This window comes from Odontomachus brunneus, unplaced genomic scaffold, assembly GCF_010583005.1.
Source record: "Odontomachus brunneus isolate Ranch 3 - 2012 unplaced genomic scaffold, Obru_v1 Obru_scaffold_353, whole genome shotgun sequence".
Lineage (NCBI taxonomy): Eukaryota > Metazoa > Arthropoda > Insecta > Hymenoptera > Formicidae > Odontomachus > Odontomachus brunneus.
This window is the reverse complement of record NW_022639803.1, coordinates 45,104-51,577: the sequence shown is the minus strand read 5'-3', so window position 1 is coordinate 51,577 and position 6,474 is coordinate 45,104.

Sequence of the window (6,474 nt, the reverse complement as noted above, 5' to 3'; positions counted from 1 at the left end):
CTGGTGAATACGCTGGGTGTGGGAGAACTTCCCACTCGAGCTGCATCAGTATTTCTTTGACGGCTTTGGCAACGTGTGGTCGAGCGTTGTCGTGTTATTTATTATGAGCTGTTGAAACCGAACGAAACCATCACTGGAGAACGGTATCGAATTCAATTGATGCGATTGAGCCGAGCACTGCGCGAAAAACGGCCACAATACGAGCAGAGGCACGAAAAAGTGATTCTACTGCATGACAACGCTCGGCCTCATGTTGCTAAACTCGTTAAAACCTACTTGGAAACGCGCAAATGGGAAGTCCTACCCCACCCGCTATATTCCCCAGATATTGCGCCGTCCGATTATTACTTGTTTCGTTTGATGGCACATGGTCTGGATGATCAGGAGTTCCGCTCATATGAAGACATCAAAAAATGGCTTGATTCGTGGATAGCTTCACAAGACGAACGCTTTTACCGTAACGGTGGGATATGCACGGCGTCGTTTATTATGAGCTACTCAAACCGAACGAAAGTATCACGGGGGATCGATATCAATCATAATTAAACCGTCTGAATGAAGCATTGTTGGAAAAAAGGCCAGCAGTAGCCAGCAATCGACGTAAAGTCATGCTTTTGCACGACAACGCTCGACCACACGTTGCCAAAGCCGTCAAAGAAACACTGATGCAGCTCGAGTGGGAAGTTCTCCCGCACCCAGCGTATTCACCAGACTTAGCTCCTTCGGACTATTACTTGTTCCGGTCGATGCAGCACGGCTTGGTGGATACACACTTCAGAAATTACGAGGATGTGCGAAAATGGATCGACGAATGGATTGCATCAAAAAGACCGATTGTTCTATCGTCGCGGAATCTACGCGTTGCCCGAAAGATGGGAAAAATGTATAGCTAGCGAGGGAAAATACTTCGATTAATGTATTTTTTGCTTTTGATATCGAAATAAATGAGTTTTTTAAACAAAAAAACCGCAGGAACTAAGTTTACCACCTAATAATTAATATTATGTCTTCTTATTTTTGACGTTGTTTTCTTCTCTTCTGTCTCTTGATATCAGATATACAATGCATCTAAAAGAAATTAATAAATCAAAACGTAATTATAAAAACATTATTTACGTTATATTTGTTGCGATAATAGGAAAATGAATGTATAAAATATTCACATAAATATGTAAACATGTAAAACAAATAAAAATTACCTTATAATGACTGAAAATAACTATAGTAGGATTTCACAAGTATGTCCGTCGGATTATCAATAATATTTTATCACAATTACAAGTAAAGTTACAATAGTCTTTTCCCATATTTTTATAATATAAATAACTGTTTCAAGTTAGATATACTTTTCTTTTTAAATACCAACATATAACAGAAATGTTGTTAATACGCTTTAGTAAGTTGGCTTGATGTGACAGTTGTGGTTCTTTACTAATTGTTTTATCGTTTAAATATATTTGATTAAGGATGTTTATATATGTCTCCTATACTATCTACAATCCCGTGTCCAAAGAGCAAGATCGCAGTGCATCAATAACCGTTGTTAAGTACTTAAAAATAGGTTTTATTCGCTTGGCGCAACAGAATAATGTGGTCATCATGCGAAGTTCAATTTAATCATTTTATCGAACTGCGTATAATGTAGACTCTATACGAGGGCTGCTCCGTAAGTTTTGCGACTAGTAAGGAACACACGGTAATTTGTCATTGAAAATGGCGTTATTGTTTTTCAAAGTATTCTCCATGATGATCAATACACTTCTGCATTTGCTCAAACCATTTATTATATTTGCTCAAACCATTTATTATAGCATCCATGCCGAAAGTGGTACCTCCAAAACATGTGTTTTAAACGCATCAACCGCTTTTTCTGGCGTCGAAAATCGTTGACCACGCAGTTTATTCTTGATGTTCGGGAACAAAAAGAAGTCATTGGATGCCAAATCAGGAGTGTACGGTGGATGACCCATTAATTCGGTGCTTTCACTAGTCAAATAGGCGGTTGTTTGAGCCGATGTGTGAGAGCTCGCATTGTCATGGTGAAGAATGATTCGTCGTCTTGAGTTGTTTTTCCTTATTTGGCCGAAGACTTCTGGCAAACAAATGGTTGTGTACCACTCAGAATTGACCGTTCTACGTTTCTCTAAGGGTACTGTTGCCACATGACCAGTTTTTCCGAAAAAACAGGCGACCATTTGTTTCGAAGTGCTTCGAGCGCGAACAACTTTTGTTAGGTTAGGTTCACTTTGAAAGACCCACACAGTCGACTGCTGTTTAGTTTCCGGCTCATATGCATAGATCCATGACTCGTCACCTGTGTAGAGGTTATATACGGCATTTGACGCACCTCGATCGAATTTCTTCAGCATTTTTTTGCACCAATTTACACGATCCTTTTTTTGAGCAATTGTCAAATTATGCGGGATCCAACGTGAACAAATTTTTTTTACGGCCAAATGTTCATGCAATATCGTTTGTATGCAATTCATACCAACACCCAGGGATGCCTGAATCTCACGGTATGTCACATGTCGATCTTGCATTATCAATTCACGCACAGCATCGATGTTTTCTGGCACAGCAGCTGATTTTGGACGACCTTCGCGAGGTTCGTCGGTGAGCGAACTACGACCACGATTGAATTCATTAAACCAGCGACAAATAGTGGCCTTGTGTGGTGCTTCATTGCCAAAAGTGGAAGCAAGTTGATTGATACTCTCTTGTCTCGATAATTCACGTCGAAAGTCGTAAAAAATCATCGCACGAAAGTGTTCTCGTGTTAATTCCATTTTTTCGCTGAGACACAATTTTCAAGTCACTGTAAACAAGTAGTCTCCATACAACAAAACGTTTCAAATAAAAAAATCTTCCAAACTGTCAAACTTTTTGATGGTAAGATTAGATTTTTTCTAGCAACGCCAGTGTTGCAAAGTCGCAAAACTTACGGAGCAGCCCTCGTATAAGTGTTCGCAACATTTCAAAACGTGCATTTCGTTTTATGAGTTCGTACTGTGAAGAAGTATGTGTTACATACGAATTGTGCATTATATAGTAATCGTATGTTATATATCATAATTTGATGAAATTATGTAAGTATTTATTAACTTGTATTATTACTTTACGCTTGCCATTCTTCACTTTTATATTATTAAAATTATATTAGTTTGTCCAGTTAGTATTGTACGGAAAAGGAGATAAAATAGAACAATAGTTAAACTGTAGAATATATTTATTAATGGATCAATATTGAAACGTAAGAAATAATTCTTATGCTACTTTAGACAAAAAAGAAATACAGTTATGTCAATCGAAGATGCGTACATTGTTTCTTTTTTTTTGTTAGCGAAACAGTAACAGTAACTATGTAACGTGTTTATTAAGAATGCTTTATCTGTATAGTCCCAACAAAAAGTTAGAAATTTGTTAATATTTCTATTTTCATATAAAAATGTATGATATATGTGTACGATATAGTTAAATAACAATATTTCTTAGCTTTAACGTTTGATTTTTATAATGTACTTTTTTTTATTAAAATAAATAAAATAATATTTAATTTAGATTCTTAATTATTTTCAAATTTTGAGTGTCATTTTCATATACAATGTAGATTAAGCGGCAATTTTTCGAAAATTTTTTCATTATTTGTCTGATACAGGCAATACAAACACCTTTAATCAATATATTTAAACGATGAAACAATTAGTAAAGAACCACAACCGTCACATCATGCCAACTTGCTTAAGGGGATGTCGAAGTGCCTACAAACCTGTTTCAGGTTTTACGTCGTCCAGACTGAACTGATCGAAAAGCGCTTTTGCATGCTTAAAGTACTCATTAAAACACACTGCGCAGTTATAATCTTTTCATCGAAAACGGAAAAAATTTTTTAAGTTAGTTGTTTGCTAGCACAATTCGTAGGTTATACAAAATTTCTGCGATGCATATAAAAAAAAAAGGAAATAACAGTTCACTACAAAATGTTCTGAGGAATAATGTCCAATCTTCAAAAATATGTTTAGAAGCTTTAAAAAACCACAGTTTTTTAGGGAAAATTGCAATTACTTTTTGCTAAAATATAGATAAAACAGAGCAGTTCAGATGTCCATAATAGTTCACGGATATTGCGTTAGCGGCGCTAGTGCTACAATTGGTCATTATGGATACGTTCGGAAATTCGCTATTAGCGTTACATGTCATTCCATCTTTGTCATATACCTAAGGAAAGATAAAGATAGAATGACGCGATAGCGCTAATAGCGAACTCCTTGAACGCATCATAAACTTTATGTGAAATGTGTGTACATACAAATAAATTGCTCGCACTGCATAAGAGAAGGAAAGTTAGTAGAATAAAGATCTAGGATAGTGCAATATCCGTGTATAATACCTATGTTATTATAGACGTCTAAACTGCTCTACTTTATCCATATTTGAGCCAAAGCAATAGCAATTTTCTATAAGAAATTGTGGTTTTTTACAGCTTGTAAACCTATTTTTGAAGATTGAACGTTATTCTTTAGAACATTTTATAGTGCGCAGTTTTTTTCTTTCTTTTATATGCATCGCAGAAACTTTATATAACGTACGAATTGTGTTAGCAAACAGCTAATTTAAACATTCTTTTCGTTTAATTTATGTCTTTTCTTATACATACTATGCTGACGACATATCATACTTAATCTAAAGACAAGGTGCAGCTATCAAAATATATTAAACGTTGGAAAGTCGTTATAAATAATGACCTCTGAAGCAGGGTCTACAATAGAAGTCGTAGAAATTGACCAATTGCGGTCGAATATTCTTCCCGTACTCGGCTACCCAGCAAGTACAACGTCATGTAACATACATGTTAGTTGTAATTTCCTACTCAACAATATATATAACAATATATATAACATACATGTTATATAACAGTTATATTATTGAGTAGGAAATTACAACTAACCTACAATTAACAATGGTTGCTTTCCAGCAAGAGACACAAGTCGACACAAGTATCATCCTATCTTTGTTACTCACTAAATGTGGAACAAAGACAGAATGATGTTTATGTCGACTTGTGTCTCTTGCTAGAAAGCAACCATTGCCACTATCGTCGAGAATGGCAACGCAGATACCAGAAAAAAATTCCAAAATATTTCTTTTTGTAAGACTACGATTAATTTTTCAATGCAATTGTAATTTAGAGGTTTTCAACAATAATAGGAATAAGGAAATATTTATTATGATAATACAGAAATAGGTCTATACCCCCCCATGTCCACCACCTTGCCGTGGTGGGGGGGGCTCCGGCGACCCGATGAAGGCTCGGCGGCAGAACCTTTCGGCTTCGGCCGGAGGGGAGGCCCCTACCTGAGGACCGCTGGCTAAGTGTGGACAGGGTAGCGTAGGGACGGGGGGAAACCCTGAGGCTTATACCGGTAGGCAATGTGTCATGCCGGGCGGCCCAGGGAAGAGTATGGGGTATTCGTGCGAGGTAGAGTCGCTAGGTAGGACGGAACGGCCTGCGGGCCGGCTGTGAGCGCGGTCTCGACTGCGTTCCCAGACGGCACCGCCCGCGGCGCATGGGGGAAAGGGCATTGGTCTGGCGCTTCCTGGTGATCCTGTCCGGAGGACGGGCAACACGGGCGCATGGGGACTGGTGATAGTCGGCAACGAGGGGCGCGCCGGTGATCCGTCATGGCAACGCCGGGGGCCCACGCCCCTTGATCCGTTAGGCTAAGGTCCCTGTGCGCCTAGACCCCGTGTGCGATGAAGGCGCACCGAGGGGTGTGGCTGGAGCGGCAATGGGCGTACCGCCGGGGGCGTTGGGTGCCGGTGTCCGGAATCTTAGGCGGGGGGGCGGACGCGGGTCGGTCCGGGGGAAAAATGGGGGGGTACTCGCGTTGGGAAGGTTTGTCGCCTAGAGTCGCGGGGGTGGGGAAGAGGGTTCACCGCCGGACGACCGAATGGGCCAACAGGTGCCCTACTCAAACGCGGGGCACCCTGTTCTAGAGCCCGCCTCCTCTCGCACGTGCGGGTGGAGTTTGACTGTGTCCGGGGTGAAATCGTGCCACGTCGTGAGCGGCGTGACGCGGTGGTCCTGCTCCTGTAAAATATCTGGCGTCTGCGAGGGCCCCCCATGAGGGTAGCGGAAGCTACCCCATGCCTCCGTCCCCTGCTTGGCGCTGGGGTGGGAGCAGGGAGGCTGCGGGTGGCCTGTACACCCGGGGAGCTGCCTAAGAACTGGCTGCCTGTCCAAGGCGTCCCCCCTGGGGGAGCCACGTCGGGGCAATGAGGTAGGGCTTGCTAGAGGCTCCGCTACGAGCGACCTCGGTCTTGCCCAGCTAAGCCTACGGCGCCTCGCGGCGGTGGGTCGGGGCAATGAGGTAAGGCGTGCTGGGGTTTCCCATATGGGTGACCCCGGCCTTGCCCAGCCGAGCCTACGACACTGCTGTGAGTCGGACGGACGAAAGTCCGTCCGGGACGGGT